General features: G+C 45.5%; 1 protein-coding gene and 1 non-coding gene across 36 annotated transcripts in view; one reads left to right on the forward strand and one right to left on the reverse strand.

Annotated features, from left to right (window-relative positions):
* Window positions 1-18693, reverse strand: part of MAP4K4 (mitogen-activated protein kinase kinase kinase kinase 4) — a 146926-nt gene that overhangs the window by 124717 nt on the left and 3516 nt on the right. The window lies entirely within an intron of this gene.
* Window positions 3970-4045, forward strand: TRNAG-UCC (transfer RNA glycine (anticodon UCC)). Its single transcript has one exon. It is a non-coding gene; the product is annotated as a tRNA-Gly (tRNA).

Below are 18693 nucleotides of genomic sequence, written 5' to 3' on the forward strand. Positions count from 1 at the left end.
CATGTATATGTATGGCTGAGTTCCTTCACTGTTTACCTGAAATTATCACAACGTTTTTGACTGATTTTACTCCAAAACAAAATAAAAAGCTTAAAAAAAAAAAAAAAGGCTGCCTTGTGCAAGCACTCCAAATTTTAGAAATGAACAGGCCCACCCTGGCCCACCCCTTCCTTTTGTAGAAAAGGAATCTGAGGCCCAGAGAGGGGACATGACCAGCCCAACACAAGTGATCCTATCACCGCAGCACTGAAGGAAATCCCTGACCTTGAAGCTCTGTCGGGCATGGACCTCAGGGCTTTGCCTGCTATGGGAGTCCATCAGGGCCATCCAGGGCTTCCACGGACACAGGTCCACTCCTGAGCACCACGGGCATCACCGAGGTTGTGATCCACTGGAACACATTCGGAGCCATCATCCCCCACAAGGGACGCACAGATACACGAAGAGAGCCGGAAGGACTGAAGATGCCCAGTCTAACGTTAAGGAGCCCTTGGGACACAGGAATGAGGATTCCATCACCTGGCCAGTCAGTCATCACTCGCCAGGGCAGAGGCTGCGGAGACGGAAACACCGGCCCGCTTCTCCAACCATGAGTGATGCACACGACAGCCACCATGAGCTCCGGACCCTGACTTGGCCAGGAGTGAGGACCAGGGGCCAGCCGGGACACTGTTTTGGGGAGTGCTTTCTGAAGGCGGGGGGAGAGACACAGGCTAGCTCAGGGCCCTTCCGCCACTAAGCCCATCTGACGCCGTCACAGCAACTAAGCTGAGAGAACAGAACAGGGCTGGCAACGGAGAATTTGGCAATAAGGAGTTAGTGCCGTGAACCTTCGAAGCCTGCAGGCTGCACCCTCCAGGTGGGGGGGTCCACACAGAAGGCACACCAGCTACACAGGGCGCTCGCTGCTGCAAGCATCGCCCCCTCGAAACAGAAATGGTGATTCCAGGAGTCTTCAGAGGTTGTGCAAAAACCAGATCATAATCTGCCTGACCCACGCTGTCTGCTTATCCAAAGCCTACTTTTCTTACTATATACAACTGAACATCTTCGGTAACTTCATGTCTACTATAGGTATTTACAACTACTAGTATATTAGTTTATACAAGATGTTGGTATTATACACAAAAAACATGGAGAAACATCCTCAGATAAGATGGGTCCACATCCACCACTATGCCAATACTGGGTGCACGCAAGCTCAAAGCCCATCTCGTTGATTACATGGATTACAGAGAACGTTGGCAGGAAATGGCTGGTTCTGAAACCTTTTTATTCCAGAGACTCCACAGCTCTTCCCCCAGAAGCAGAACAGGCACCCGCCAGAAATGCCCTCAAATAAAGGCACTGATATTAATACAAATAAAGTCACAGATATGAGGAGAGAGGTCTACATAAACCACAGAAACCAACAGCTAACTCCCAAAGGGAGAAACTCCAATATAACACAGTTGAAAACTAAGCTAGTCAGAAAATTAACAGAAATCCATGAACTTCTCATCCAGGGGAGAGGGGGCGGTGGGGAGGCGGTGGATAATGGGTTGAAGGTGGCGGGGCGGGGGGGGGCGGGGCGGGGAGAAAATCAGACTTTGCTTTACTTTTTTCTCTCAAATAGCTAATAATCAGCTTTCCACAATCTACTGAATTTGTGTTCCCCTGAAAGTGTTAGTCATTCAGTTGTGTCCAACTCTGCGACCCCATGGACTGCAGCCCACCAGGCTCCTCTGTCCGTGGGATTCTCCAAGCAAGAATACTGGAGTGGGTTGCCATTTCCTCCTCCAGGAGATCTTCCCAACAGAGGGATCAAACCCAGGTCTCCTGCATTGTAGGCAGATTCTTTACCATATGAACCACAAGGAAGCCCCGTGTTCCCCTGAAGTGAGTTATTATAAACGAACTTCAGCAACAACAAGAGAACCATAAGGGAAGCCCCAGTAGCTCAGTGGTAAAGAATGGCAGGTTCAATCCCTGGGTTGAGAAGAACTCCTGGAGAAGAGAATGGTAACCCACTCCAGTATTCTTGCCTGGGAAATCCCATGGAGAGAGCAGCCTGGCGGGCCCCAGTCCATGAGGGTCACAAAGAGTCGGACACGACTGAGTGCTGAGCACACACCTGTAAAATGGAAGTGTGCTTTTTTAGATGCTGAGATTGATGAATTCATGGTAAGAAAGCACCTACGATTAGTGCTAAAGGCAATCCACCTAGAGCACCAAGCTTTCAAAGGACAGAATTTTAAACATGGTTTTTATTAATGTGCCGCACAGAAAAATCGAGTAATAAAAATGGTCTCTAAAGACCAGCCTGATGCGGCGGACTGCAAAATATGCTATTAATTCTGCCAAAACCAGAAGTTCGGCAATAATTCCACTTGCTTTCCAAATTAAAGCCTAAGACAAATCTAGTAAGTATTCTTATATTAAGCAAAGTCACAAAAGATGACTGAATTCATGAGGCTGCATCCCTGAATTTTCAGGAAGCACCATCCAGAAGTCAAAGGGAAATGACAGCAAGAACCACACTTACGACGGTACCTGCATGTAACAGGCACTCGGCAAAAGTGTGTTTCGTTTTGTTCTGTTTTTAATCAGTAAGGGTGAGAGAAAGTGAGAGTGGCAACAAGCCATTCTGGGCAAAGAAAGGTCAGCGTCCTTTCTGGCAACCTCCCCCTCAGCTTAGCCGCCTCTCCTTCTGTAAGCCTCTGTGCCCCCTACCCCTCGGGGTCCTTCAGTGGGGTTTTCTGGGCAAATGAGGGAGACAGAACTACAGGCTGCCTCAGGTTCTTCCCAAAACTACTGCGCTGGCCAAAAAGTTCATTTGGGTTTTTCTGTAGCATCTCATAAAAAAAGCCAAATGAACTTTTTGGCCAAGCCAGTACCATCCTATGAATACGATTCCGAGACATCAGCATAAAAACCACTGGCCTCACCCACGGGCCCCACAAAAGACCCACACCTAAAGACCACCAAGCCACACATCGCTCCGCCCACTTCTCCCATTTCTCTCTGCACAGCATTTTACATCTCCACACTCTGCCCACACTCCCTCCAGCAGCCCGCCCTCTGTTCCAACGACCCTGCTGCCTGCTCCCCAGTTCTGCAAGAGCACGTGATCAGGAGCAGGTCTCTCCCCAGCTCTCCACTTGATTATAGTCACACTTGCCCCAGCCCACGTCAGAACCCAGCTGCTGTCTGGCAGGCTCTTGCCAGGCTCTGCAGCCCCCACCATTGGGTCTACATTAACAGGGAACCACGATCCCAGCCGCCGGCCACTCCATGACCACCTCACCCAGAAACCTGGCTCTCTCCTCTATTCATTCACCCTCTGAAACACTGTTGTGCCAGGAAGCTCAATACAAACTGAAATGGAGTGAGAACCATCATCGGTTTCCTATTCTGACTTTTATCATGTCACCAAATCACCAAACCGGATGGGCGGGGCAGCACCCCACTGCACTGCCTTCAACCCAGACAGACGGAAAGAAAGCACCCAAGGTGGGGGGGGGGGGGGGGGGTTGAGCACCCTAGTCCTGACCAGGCCCCAAGATCCCTCACTGCGCTCACTGTCACCCATGGGGTGAGGAGGCAGAATCTCTAGCAGCCTTCTCTACCTCCACATTCTGTGATGCTCAAAGCCCAAGGTCCCTTCACAAAACCACAACACAAGACACTGACACCACACAGATCAGACAGAATCCACGCCCAACCAGGCCACCCTAACAGCTGTGTTCCGATGTAAGGTCGGTCTAAGTCAGCTGCCTCCCAAGACTTCCCCCAGAACCTCTTTCTAGGTCCTTAGTAAGCCAAGTGCAAAACTACTCTAGCATCACCAGGAAGCGTTTCAGACACACAGACCCCCTCCCCCCCCCCGCCAGCCCTGGCCCCACCCCAGACAGCTGGATGACAACCTGCGTTTTAACAAGCTCTCCAGCTGACTCAAGAGCACATTAGAGGCTGAGAAGCACCAGGACTTCCTTGGTGGTCCAGTGGCCAAGACTTTGCTGCACTTCCAATGCAGAGGGCCCAGGTTTGATGCCTGGTCAGGGAAGGGAACTGGCTCCCTGGTCAGTGAACTAGAGTCCACATGCCACAGCTAATGCCGGTGCAGCCAAATAAAAATATATATTTAATTAAAAAAAAAAAAAAAGAGGTTGAAAAGCACCAAAGGAGATCAAACCAGGGAATCAACCTTGACTATTCCCTGGAAGGACTGATGTTGAAGCTCCAACACTGTGGCCACCTGATGCAAAGAGCTGACTCACTGCAAAAACCCTGATGCTGGGAAAGACTGAAGGCGGGAGGAGAAGAGGGTGACAGAGGATGAGATGGTTGGATGGCATCACCGACTCAATGCACAGGAGTCTGAGGAAACCGAGGGAGATAGTGAAGGACAGGGAAGGGGCCGCAAAGAGTCAGACATGACTGAGTGACTCAAGAGCAACAATAAAGAAGCACAGAAAACCGGGCGGGGGGGTGGGGCCTTCAGGGCTGGCAGCCTCTGCCCCTTCTGCCTCTCAACCCCGGCCCTGCTCCCATCCGTCCCTCATCCCACGGGGATTCCAGGGCCCCATGCCCTCCTGCCTGGTCACACCTGGCCTAGCAAATCAACCTGCCAATACTCTGGGAAACAGCCTGGAAAATGGGTAAGTGCTAAACCCAAGTCAACTGAAAAGCCTTAACACCCAGTTTCTCCACTGCCTACCAGCTATGTGACTGTAGGCAAATTATTCAACCTCACAAATTATTCATATGTGAAATAAGGATTAAAATTAAGAAATATATGAACATGTACAAAAGATCTCATAGAGTCACTACTCAAGAGGGCAATTATCTTTCTAACACACCACCAAGATGGCCCCACTCTTTACTAACTCAAATCACATTGGTTCCAAAACTCCCATAGATGCATCCAGTCTCCAATGTCCAGCCTGTTTTCTCTTGTGAGTGTTCATCTACACATTCCCATTCCTTTACACAGTCACATCACATCCTGATTCTTCCCTAAACCCACCAAAATGAGTGTGCGGAATACCCTCAGCTCTCAAACACTGCAGATGACACACCCTGGACACTGCCCCACGTGACCCACTGACATGAAAAAGCAATCCACATAAAGAAATAAAGTGTCATGTAGGAGAACCTTAACCTCTGGCACTCAACCCTCAAATCTCAGCATTTGTTTTATTCTTCCTGAGAACTGGAACTCATCTCAAATTCCATCTTCTGACACGTAAACATCAGACACAATCTGGTTAGTTCACCTGTATATAGATCTTATTTCCACTTCATCATCAGCATTTTGGGGAAGGAAGTACACTTCACTTACTCTCAACGCCAATGAGAAGCTTGCAAAGTACATGCCGGAGACACATGGTTTCCTCCAGGCCCCACTCTCATTTCCTGCTAAGCTAAGTAAAGCAGGCCTCGTGTTGCCATATATGAAGCCAGGCATCTGATCACCTAAAACCAAAGCTGACAAACAACTGACTTCTCCAAGGCATCTTCCCAACCTAGGGATCGAACCCGGGGCCCCTGCACTGCAGGCAGACTCTTTACCATCTGAGCTACCAGGGAAGCCCCATGACTTGACTTACCCTTTTCCTGTTATCATCCATTCAAACACAGAGATGAAAACTCCTAACTCTCAGCTGATAACACTGCAATTAATGATTAGACATTTTCTGTAAAATGAAGATTTTTACATTTTTATTTATTTATGTGGCTACACCAGACTGTAGTTTCAGCATGCAGTTTCTTTAGTTGTGTGATGTGGGATCTAGTTCCCTGACCAGGGATCAAACCCAGACCCTGTGAACTGGCAGTGTGGAGTCTTAGTCACTGGACCACCAGGGATGTCCCTGGCCTCTTCTTATAAGGGCACTAATGCCACAAATGCCTAATTTCCATGCTTATTCAGGGTTGATGATATCAGTAACGAACTTCATAGTTTTCCCACAATTTGGTGATGGAAGCACATTTCTTTGATTAACTACAGAAGACAGTTGAGGAATATACTTCTTAAACTCTTTTTGGGGGAAGAGGGGCTCATTTAACAGTGTGTGTGTGTGTGTGTGTGTGTGTCTGTGTCTGTGTCTGTGTCTGTGTCTGTGTCTGTGTCTGTGTCTGTGTGTGATCACTCAGTCAGGTCTGACTCTTAGTGACCCCATGGATTGTAGCCCACCAGGCTCCTCTGTCTTGGAATTCTCCAGGCAAGAATACTGGAATTGGTTGCCATTTCCTTCTCCAGGGGATCTTTCCAACCCAGGGATTGAACCTGGGTCCCCTGCCTTGCAGGCAGATTCTTTACTGACTGAGCCTCCAGGGAAGCCCAAAACATGTTGTACAAGATGGCACAATCTTCTCGGAGTTTAAGTTCATTTCTCAACGGTTTCTTCACAAGCAGAGGAAATGCATTTTAGCAAAAGCTCCCTTCCCTGTAATTTAGTCTGAGCAGGTTGCACAGGTGAAATCTGTGTTCTGGGTAGTTCCTCTTTTGCTAGTTATTTATAAACAAGCAGTTTATAAAGTTAAAAACTATGTTTTGAGAGTATAAGAATAGTAAGTGTTAAACTAAATCTGACAAGACCATTATGTAGCATTTACACAGCACCATCAGATTTCCAAAGTGCCTTGAAGTCACCACTGTTTCTTAAGAGCATTGCAGTGGGTTGGATTTGAGATTTATCTGCACTCATGTATGAGTAAGGCTCCTGAAGATTTTCAACAATCTGCTCTGTCCCAAGGCCAGCTGAGTTTCCAGACTGTAATTGCAATGGAAAGATCCTTGGGTATTTGTTGCTTCTGGTGATGGGAGGTAGGAACTTCTTCATTTATCATTCAAACTGAAATACTGCTCTAGCAATGCACATATTTTCCTCTTAGATGACATATTTTAGGCATACCAAAGATTCTGCTGTAACAGAAATTTTTGATTCATCAACCCTTGAGGTTCAAGGCAAACTATTTCTTAGTGTTTCAGGGCCAGAGTCTTTGATCTTCCTTAAGAAACATAGTTCTCTATGCTTCTGATAATGACAGGTATGTTATCTAAGTATATATTTGTAGAAAGTCTATCTAGAATAGACTTTCTACAGTGAAATTTTCTACAGTGAAAATTTTGTAAGAAATGATAAAAAAAAATCTAGGGAGAGCTATTTCATATCTAGACAGCTTGGCATGATTCCATTTCCTTGCATCTTTTTTTTTTTTCTTCTGCTATACTGTATGGTACTTAATTTATAAAGATTTTGAAAGAATCAGTAACATCATCAAATCATTCCTTAAGGTTTTTGCAGGAGGAACCGAGAGTATCTCTAGATGTTCTCTCATAAATACTGGGGGATGGGATGGGAACAGTCTGTGATCTGATTGGCAAAGAATCTGCCTGCAAATGCAAGATACACAAGAGACATGGGTTCGATCCCTGGATCAGGAAGATCCCCTGGAGCAGGAAATGGCAACCCACTCCAGTATTCTGGCCTGGAGAATTCCACAGACAGAGGAGCCTGGTGGGCTACATTCTATGGGGTCACAAAGAGTTGGGCACAACTGAGGAGGTGAACACACATACACACACACATATGAATAGACAGATTAGTCTGCAAAACAATAGATCTTCCATCATGAGAGGAGTATGTCCTAACCCACAGAACTTTTGTCAAGTGCCAGAAAAGGGTCTTGAAAGGATGTGCCATGGTTAGTCATTAGCAAAAAATTAGCAAATTCAGTAGTCCTTTTCAAGAGCAAGCTTGGAGGACTACTCCTCACTCTTCCCAATTTCCAAACCTCCCACAAAGCGACAGGAATCAAAACTGTGTGGGACTGGCAACAGGATAAACAGAGATCAAGGGGATGGAGTGGAATGGAATTCAGAGCTCAGAAATTTAAGTAAGGGGAAATAGCTCGGAAATGCTCACATTTAAGGTCACTTGGTTTTTGACATGTGTATCTGAACAACTTAATGGGAAAGGAACAGTCCTTTTAACAAAGGGTGCTGGGCCACCGGATATCCACGTGAAAATGGATGAAGCTGCACCCCTACTTCAGAATCGGCACAGAATTAACTCAGAGTGGATCAGACCGCTAAATGTAAGAGTCAAAACTATGAGATTCAAAAGGAAGACATAGGAGGAAATCTTCAATAATCAGCTTAGGCAGTAGGTTCTTCGATACGACACCACAAGCACACAAAGCAAAAGAAACAGTCAGCTGAACTTTATCAAAATTAAAAACGCTTCTGGGCTCCAAAGTCCACCATCAAGAAAGCAAAAAGTCGACTCACAGAACGGGAGAAAATCTTTGCAAGTCATACATCTGGCAAAAGACTTGTATCCAGAATACATAAAGAATTCCTAGAGATGAAAAACTTTAAAAAACAAAACACACAATTTAAAAATGTGCAAAGGATATGGATACCATTTCTCCTAATATATTCAAATGACCAACAACCATGTGAAAAGATGCTCAACATTATTAGTTATCAAAGAAAAACAATCTAAACCACTAAAATGAAATACCACTAGGATGGCTATAATCAAATAGATAATTACAAGTATGGGAAGGAGGTACAGAAACTGGAACCTTCATACACTGCTGGTGGGAATGCTGAACGGTCCAGTTGCTTTGGAAAACTAGCGGTTTCTCTAAAGGTTAGAGCTAACATGTGACAGTAAAAGCAATTCTACTCCTAGACAGACAACCAAGAAAATGAAAACAGTCTATACAAAACCTTGTACACAGATGTTCACAGCAGCAGTATTCCTAATTGACCAAAAGTAGAAATGGTCCACAAGACCCTCAACTGAATAATAAATAAAACTAGTACATCCGTTCAATGGAATGTTATTCTGCAACAAAAAGAAATGAAGTATCAATACATACTACAACACAGTGAAAGAGAAAGTCGCTCAGCCGTGTCTAATTCTTTGCAACCCTATGAAATAGTTCATGGACTTCTCCAGGCCAGAATATTGGAGTAGGTAGACTTTCCCTTCTCCAGGGGATCTTCCCAACCCAATAAGTCAAACCCAGGTCTCCCACATTGCGGGCAGAGCCTTTAAAAGCTGAGCCACCAGGGAAGCCCAAGAATACTGGAGTGGGTAGCCTATCCCTTCTCCAGGGGATCTTCCTGACCCAGGAATCGAACCGGGGCCTCATGCATTGCCGGCGGATTCTTCACCAGCTGAGCTACCAGGGAAGTCCTACTACAACACAGATGAACCTCAAACACAGGCTAAGTGCTCACAAAACACATACTGAATGATTTCATTTATATGAAACGTGTAGAATTGGTAAATCTATAGAGGTAGAAGGCAGAGGATGAGATGGTTGGATGGCATCGCTGACTCAATGGTCATGAATTTGAGCAAACTCCGGAAGACAGTGAAGGACAGAGGAGCCTGGCGTGCTGCGGCCCATGGGGTAGCAAAGAGTCAGATATGACTTGGCCACTGAACAACAATAGAAAGTAGATCAGTAGTAGCCTGGGGCTGAGGTGAGAAAGGCAGAAAGGAGGACTGGGATATGGGATTTCTTCTTTGGAGTAACGAATATGTTCCAAAGTGCAGCTACGACTGCATAACTCTGAATATAGTAAGTCCCCTACATACAGACCTTCAAGTTGCGAACCTTCAAAGATGCCAACGTGTGTTCACATGTCCAATCACGTAAGTCAGCTCACATGTCTGGTGAAAATTATCACACGCGTGCATCCTGGACAAGTGGCTGTGCTCTTGTGTACTCTACTGGACAGCACGGTGCAGGGCTCAGTACAGCAGCTTTATTTCAAGCCCAGGACGTCCGAAAGCAAGTGTAAAAGTATAAAAGCAGTGCTGAAGGAGCCAGTACTGCTAAGAAGCGCCAAGCAGTAAGGAGGGAAGCAAAAGTGAAAATAACAGAGGAGCAAGGCGAAAAAATGACAGGTGATGTCGCCCATCCCCAAATACGAGCACCGCAGGTTGCTCACAGGACACCCCAAGGTCTGACAAGCACGCCCTCCCCACCCTGCTCCCCATGGGGGTGCTGACGAGGGCTCCACGGAGAGCTGCTAACTCGGCAAAGTCCAGACACCACAAGAGCAGCAGAGGGAGGACACAAGGCCTCAAGAGAGACATGTGCTCTGGGAAAACTGAACGGGGCTGGCAATCACCATAATCAATGGGACACACCCCTCTTATCTCTATCCCATTAACCAGGACGATGAGTCATCAGCTCCAAGGCTCCTCACCCATCTCTGCCTCAGCCAGAGACTGAATTTAAACCATAAAGCTTCACTGCACATCACCATGTCTGCTCTATCAGATCCAGCTTAGTTATGGGCTCCCACGGTCCCCCGCTCTTTCCCACTGGCCAGATCACCCGCCTCAAACTGAGGGCTACCTGCTGCCCAATGGCGCACTGACCACTTTTCTTGTTCATTGCCACCAAGAAGGTCCATACAGACTTGGACCAGAAAGAAGGCTGAGCACCAAAGAACTGATGCTCTTGAACTGCGGTGTTGGAGAAGACTCTTGAGAGTCCCTTGGACAGCAAGATCAAACTAGTTAGTCCTAAAGGAAATCAACCCTGAATATTCATTGGAAGGACAGATGCTGTATTTTGGCCACCTGATGTGAAGAGCAAACTCATTAGAAAAGACCCTGATGCTGGGAACGATTGAAGGCCAGAGGAGAAGGGGGCAACAGAAAAGGAGAAGGCTGGATGTCATCACCAACTCAACAGACCTGAGTTTGAGCAAATTCTGGGAGACAAAGGACAGGAAAGCCTGGAGTACTGTAGTCCACGGGGTCGCAAAGAGTCAGACACGACTGAGCGACTGAACAAAACCAGGAAGGAGCCCAGCATGGTGCCTGGCACACCATGTCCACAGCCAGCAATAGACTAAGAGACACGTGAAAGGGCTGCTGCTAGCAAAGCAGGCTCAGATCTCTCACAAACAGCAACACGCCGGACAGACGCCAAGCCCCCAAGTCAGTAAAGAATAAAGAGCTGAACGTCTGCAAGTCTGTTCTGGGAACTAGAAGGAGACACACAGAGAGAAAGCTGAGGTATTCTCACTCGCCATGTTCAAACAGGAAAGGCCCTGAAACGGTAGGCGGGCCCCCGCAGGTGAGCGAGTGCAGCCAGGAAAGCCTGCGCCACCTGAGTGCACATCCTCAACCCCAGGCGTCCTCACTGCCTGACTCGGGGTCCCAGTAATTCCTCCGTCCCTTGGATGCACAGACCTGACCGGGGTGACACTCAGCTTTTGACCTGAGATCTCCCAACTGAACAGTCAGCAAACTACCCCGCAGTCACACAGAAGATCCCAGAGTCACTGACGTGGCGTGGGTTCTGACTGCCAACAGTATTCTCTTTTCTTTTTTTGGCCACAACACGCGGCATGCAGGATCCTGGTTCCCCGAGCAGGGATTGAATCCTCGCCCCTAGGGTGGAAGCATGGATTCTTAACCAGTGGACCACCAGGGCAGTCCCCATTAACAGCATACGTGTCCCTATTAGTATCATACGTGTGTGTGCTCAGGCATATCTGACTCTCTGCAACCCTCTCTGGACTGTCAGTATCATAAGCAGGTAAGAATGAAAGCTCAAGAATTTTCCGAAAGTACCCTCATATTAAATTTAGATTTGACCTGAATGCATTCAAGTCTCTAATAAAGATATCATAAGAGTTCTTTAGAATGAGAGATGAAAAAATACCCTGAAAGGTACACTTGAGGAAAATCAAATGAATAGCTGTATTCCCCCCTCAACCCATGTGTGTGTGTGCACACACACGTGCTTAATCATGTCCAAGTCTTCACAACCCCATGAAGGCTCCTCTGTCCGTGGGATTTCCCAGGCAAGAACACTGGAAATACTGGAGTGGGTTGCCATTTCCTCCCCCTCCAGGGGATCTTCCCAACCCAGGGATTGAATCCATGACTCCTGAATGTTCTGCATTGGCAGGCGAATTCTTTACCCCTGAGCCACCTGGGAAGTCCCGTATTCCCCCATATAGTGCAACAAATCATTTCTTTACCTTCATATACACCCTTCTGACCAAGGATAATAGATTTTGTTACGTTTTTTAAAATCCTGGTGAGTCAGTGGTTTCTGTCTGAGATAAAGGAAAACTCCAGTCTTCAGCATCACATGGCAAATGGCTGGCTCTGGACAAGGGAATCCCCCAACACATGTGAGAAGGAAGAACAGGTCTGGTCTAGTTCCCGATACCACTGACCTCACTGATAGTGAACAGTGTGTCTTTACGGTGATAAGAAACTTTTCATGCTTAAAGGGATGACCTAAACTAACAGTGATGACTAACACGGAGGGCGGGAAAGGTAATGGTTTCAAGGGAAGGGGCTGGGTCATCAGAACCAGCAGGTGATGAGTTATGCTGACGACGAGGCGGGAGACCCGGGCAGACCAACGCCCCCCTCTTCTCTTCTGCGGAAGGCGCTCCTCCCAAAAGCCAAAACCTGGGAACAACCACGACGTCCGTCAGCTGGCAAACCGGTGGACAGAACACAGCCTGTCCACACCCTGGATGCCATTCAGCCAGACAAAGGGACAAACCACCATGCTCAGCAGCGGGGACGAACCTTGAAGCATCGTGCAAAGCGGAAGGAAGCACACACCAGCAACCACATGGGCATGGTTGTATTTACACATGACGCTCAAAAAGGGCAAATTATAGACAGAAAATAGGTGGGCGGTTGTCTGGGGCCCTGGGATGGAACAGGGCGGTTCACTGTGAAAGGGGAGAGGGGACCTTGCTAGGGCAAGGGACGTGCTGAACACTGACTTGTGGTAACAGTCATGCACTCAACATGTTACCAAAGATGCCTGAAATGCAGGCGCGAGGCGGGTGAACCCCAGAATGCATAAAAATACCTCAACAAAGCTGGTTAAAGGAACAAACCTGCTGAACAAACTTTTCTGTCTCCAGGAGGCTGGTATGGAGCAACGGCGATAACTTACGAGGTTGGGATGACATATATGCATTACTACATGTAAAACAGAGAGCCAATAGATAGCACAAGAAATGATACTCAATACTTTCTAATAACCAATCAGGGAAAAGAATCTGAAAAAAGAATACACACACACTAATAGGTAAGAGACCCAAATAAACAAATAAGAAAAATGAAATCTGGAGGAAAAGGGAAAATAACACAGCAGCTCAAGAAAACCAACCAACCAAAAATATCTACACTCAACATCCTCAGAGATAAGAAATAAATCCAAGAAAGAATAGATGTAGCTTACAAAAAAAAAAAAAAAAAAAACCTGTGAAAAAGGGCTTCTCATAAATTAAAAATATGACAAGGCTTAAAATTCAATAGAAACATTGAAATAGAAAGTCAAAGGCATTTCATAATAGTAGGACAAAAAAGACTGAAAACAATAGAGGAAAAGATAAGAAAATAAATCAAAGAGGTGACTAATAGGACTTTCAGAAAGAGAAGGCTGGGAATTTGGAGGGGGAGAAAAGGAAAAATTTCCCAGAAGAAAAGGGCAGCTCCTAATGAAAAGAATTAACCAAGCTCTTGGAACAGGGAATGACAATACACGACAATCACAAAATCTAAGAACATCAGGAATAAAGAAAATATCCTAAAAGCTTCCCCAAAGAAGTTAGAACAGGTCACACTCAAACAGAAGAGCAGTGTCTTCAAAACTCCAAGAGAAAAATGGATTTCCAGCCAACAGTATTTTCCACCAGCTAATATATAAATCCCATGCAAAGGTAGAATGCAAACATTTTCAGCTATCCAAAGACAAAACTTTTGCACCTGGAGGATGTGGTTCAGGAAAGTTAAGGCAGTAATCCAAAAACAAAAAAAGAAATAGATGGTATCCAGGAAATAGATGGTCCAGGACCAGAGCTATGACACACCAAAGTGAGGGCACATATACCTGGCCAGCTCCCCTCCAGGGAGAAAAAAGTGAGTCTATAGGCTCCTTCCTGTTGAACAGGAAAGCTATGACAAATCTAGATGGCATATTAAAAAGCAGAGACATCACTTTGCCAACAAAGGTCCATATTGTCAAAGCTATGGTTTTTCCAGTACTCATGTGCAGATGTGAGAGCTGGACCATAAAGAAGGCCGAGCACCAAAAAGTGGATGCTTTCGAATTGTGGTACTAGAGAAGACTCTTGAGAGTCCCTTGGACAGCAAGGAGATCAAACCAGTCAATCCTAAAGGAAATCAACCCTGACTATTCACTGGAAGGACAGAAGCTGAAACTCCGATACCTTGGCCACCTGATGTGAAGAGCTGACTCACTGGAAAAGACCCTGATGTTGGGAAAGCTTGAGGGCCAAAGGAGAAGGGGGCGTCAGAGGATAAAATGGTTGGATGGCAACACCAACTCAACAGAGATGAATCTGGGCAAACTCCAAGAGATAGTGAAGGACAGGGAAGCCTGGCATACTGCAGTCCATGGGGTTGCAAAGAGCTGGACACAGCAACTGAACAACAAAAAGTAAGTTATCTGAAACAATAAGTCATTTGTCATACTTAAGTGTTTAAAAAAAAAATGTTGATAAAAGCTTAACTCTGCTAGGCATCTGATGTACCTTTTCAAGTGTTTAAAACAGAAAATGGAATCCTATTAGACTACTTGGCTCAGAGATAAGCGGTATCATTTTAACCCCAAATTATGATATACTCATTTAAGGGAGGCAGGCAGGTATAACAGCTAATTCTTCACAAAAGATCACAACAGCAGTTCAAAAACCATAACTAGCATCTCTAGAAGTCAGTAAGCGTGCAAAACTAATAAACCAAGAAAAAGCCATGCAAGCACATAATTTTAAAATACGGCAGTCAATTTCAGATGGATCAACTAAAAGCATCTTGGAACAGGACAACTCTAAGTTTCGAAACTGTTTATCTTTGTAGGACCTTAATAGTAGTACCTTATATACCACAGGGAACTATATTAAATATGCTATAATAAACCATAATGGAAAAGAATGTGCATATAATATGAAAAAGGATGTGTATTATATATATAAAACTGAATCACTTTGCTATACAGCAGAAATTAACACAACATTGTAGAATCAACTATACTCCAATGAACTAAATTTAAAAAAAGACTCAGGATGGTATTTTCTGTATCTGATTTTCTGTCTCTTTCCTTGTCTAGTTGGTACTGTATTTTATGGCCCAAGCCCCTTGGAGGCTGGAAAGCTGGGGTTGGGTGCATGGGTTGTGTCTGGGTGCAGGGCCTGGGGAGACAGAGCCGTCTCAGGATGTTACACGTCTGGCACACGCTGTCCACTCCGTCTTCCCTGTGCTCCTGGAAGGTAAACACACTGCCTGCACCGCTGCACGGACACCAACCATCAGGCAGGGCCCAGCTTGGGCTGCAGGGCAGTGAGCGCCCTGAGAGGCAGGACACCAGCCCCGTGTGGTTAACTGGTCTCCCGAAACTAGCTCTAAGTTCCTCATGATGCTACACAGATGTCAGTTTCTAAGATCCCAGTTTTTAAAACTTGAGAAGTTCTAAAACTTACCATTTGGTCCTTCCTTTTGAAATTCTTACAGAAAACAGCGCCACGCAACTCAGCGCTTGCCAACACATCGCGCGCACACTTTGCTTGTGAACGATGCCAGCTGACACTTATTACTTAGCCAACCTCCTAACAGAGTATCATAAAAACCTGAGGCCATTTGTTCAGCTGCCACGCTGGTCACCGGTGATATTAACACTGCCCTGGTCTCCATTCTCTTCCTCACCATCCCTCCCTAAGTCCGAAAAATGTTATTGTTCAGTTGTGACCGACAAATGTATTCTGATGATTCAATTCTTGTGTTATCATCTTATGAGCCCAAAATATTAATAACTGTAAACAGAATCTTCTAAAAGTACTTGGGAATCTCTGCCCCCGATAATCATGTTCCAATGAAAATCAGGTCCCAAATTAAACGTTCAACACAGCTTTTTAATACGTTAACACTGATTATTCAGAGCGGTATTAAAACCAACCTGAATTCACAAAAAAATCTATTTATACTAAATATTTACAGCAGTTACTCGCAAGTACTTTTAAGATCACCTGCGATCCACTAGCTAAATATCTAGCTACTTGTGGGAGAAATAAAGTTTTTAAAACCCTGATTTTCAAACAGTAAGGTGACAACCTAAAATTGTTTCAACCCTTACAATCATCACAAAAAGTTCTAAACAGGCAGAGTTCAACTTTGAGAACCCAGTGCGGATTAAGTTCCTGACTCCACTACCATCAATTCTTGGTCTGCACTCTTGTACATTCTCCTTTATAAGATAGAGAGTGAAGCTTTCAGCGCTGCACTCTGGGCAAGAGTCCTGTTTGGTACCCGGGTCACCTGGGTCTGCAAGCCGTGCACTTGCAAGATAATTTGTATGCACTGCTGTCTGCCAATGTAAGTCATCAGAACAGAGACAGCTGAAAGCACTGTTACTAACGATGAAAAGCACAGGCACCCTAAAGTCAGCGCGGCTGAGGGACAGAGAACGCCCGACAGCTCTGAGGGCAGGCAGCCCTTCGGCTTGCAAACTTGCATTTTCTGCCCTTTTCTTAACCAATTCTGGATTTATATCTTGCCTCAAGCCGCTATTCATAACAAGATGGAAGTATATATTTACTAAGAAAGAGAAGAAACAAAATAAAAGACCGTATATGAAATGCATGTGTCAAAGCACCCACCTTTAGGTTAAAATGCATTTTATAGTATTTTTTTGTTCCCTGGGGATGAAACGCCTTAGATTATTCCTAGGTTTAGCACACCTGCTCATGGATTCATTACTTCCAAAGTAGGATCTATTTTTCCAAAAATCATCTTTCCTTTTCCAGGGTCAGTCCACAAAAATCTATGAATACACACTCTGTACCAAAAGGGCCCCCGGATAATATTTTTGGATGATGTCAATATATAGAAACAGACATATATCAGATCCATTAAGGGGGGGGGGAGACAAAATACAAGTTTGCAAGCTACAGAAATAAACACTGTATTACAAAGTTTCAAACAATAAGGAGTTTAAAAAAACTATCAGCAGGGTGTTATCTGATGGTTAGCTTTTCTGCAAGGCTTTTGACATTCCTAATTTAGTTTCATTTCAAAAGAGTTTTTGGAAGTTTGGGTTGATAATTATTTTTTAAGAGAGCCACTCGCCTGTGTGTCCTCTCTGCCTCCCTTCAACTCAGGCCTGGAATCTTTCTAGCAGGAAGGAACTCTGTGTCTCTGAACAAGTCTGTACATGCCACTCAGAGGCTGATCAACTCTCCTCTTAAGGAAAACATGCAGTTCTACAAAGTTCATTGTGCCCCAGTGAATGTCTTCACCTCAATTAAGAGCAAGAGTCAGCTACCCTGACAGAGTAACATTTGCAGAAACCTCCCCTCTCACAAAAGTTTAAGTGCCTGCTCCAAAATGTTACACTGATGATTTTTTAAAGCTACACAATTTACATGGCACTTTTACTGCTAAGCAATGGAAAGCAATTTCAGCACTTTCAAAAATCCCAAGGTTCCTTGTCACCCAGCAGGCAAACAGTGGACCCATGTAAAGGACCACACCAAAACTGCAGACATGGAGTGAACTGATCAAGGAAGGAAGCCCAAGTACTCAGTCCAACACTCCTCTCTCTGCTGCCCTGCCCAGGCCTGGCCTTCCCCTTCTCTCCCGTGGACTGCTGACCCAGGCCAACCATCTCACCTTCTCCTTCTCCAAACCTCATCTGAGCCAGCATCCTACTGTCAGAGACCCCCAAACTTCCAATGGATCCTTGATGCCAAGGAATGAGGGGCGTCCTCAACACCAACAGGAATAAACCCTCTTCCAGATGCCCACCACTCCCTAGCCCTCCTGCCACTCCCAGAGGGTCACCTTTGGCCACACATACCCCGCTTTCAATAAAAGAGGGGGACGGCATTTGCACAGCGCCTAACAGGTGGCCAACTCTCAGGTTAACGCTACTCCCCATCTTCAGGCCCGGAGGAGGCCTCCAGCCCAGAAGGACAAGGTCACACTCAAGATGCTCATCCGTCCCTCCAGTGAGGAAGCCCTGACTCCAGGCAAGGGGGCTGCTGGATTCTCAGCTCCCTAACCACCCCCTCACCCCACCCCCACACACCAGAGAGGTGCAGGATTTTCCTGTCTTTAGCCAAGACATTTTGGACCACTGGCCACTGAATGCGCACAAAAAAGCAAAATAAAGAATAGCTACCCCAAGAAAAGAAACACAGCTGGCCAAATTTAAAAGTAACAAACTCCCATGACACAAAAATGAACTTCGATCTATGAATCCTGGTTTGGATTCTTTCCATTATCACTGCCCCCTTTCGAAGACAATAATTAATATTCACTACATCTACTACCACTCATTACTCCACACGCACAGGAACATTTTACAGACACTTCTTTTATAAATGTATGGTACTCCGAATGAAACCCTGCAAACAGAAACTCACAACGTTTTTCCCTAGCGAAAACTAAGTTTCTCTAAATAGAACACAGCCTATGTCTCACATCTTTTATTAAAAATAAAAGTTATGTACTGTTCAACTATACCATTTTAGTCAGGAATGGAGAAAATTCTAAACTCCCCAAGAAAGCCATTTCCATAGAACATCTCAAAACTCAGCAAACTCCCTCTCTCAACCCATTCACTTCATGTAAACACAATCTTCTAAAAACAAGCAACACTAATCACTAA

Source organism: Capricornis sumatraensis, chromosome 1 (assembly GCF_032405125.1).
Source record: "Capricornis sumatraensis isolate serow.1 chromosome 1, serow.2, whole genome shotgun sequence".
NCBI classification, from domain to species: Eukaryota; Metazoa; Chordata; class Mammalia; order Artiodactyla; family Bovidae; genus Capricornis; species Capricornis sumatraensis.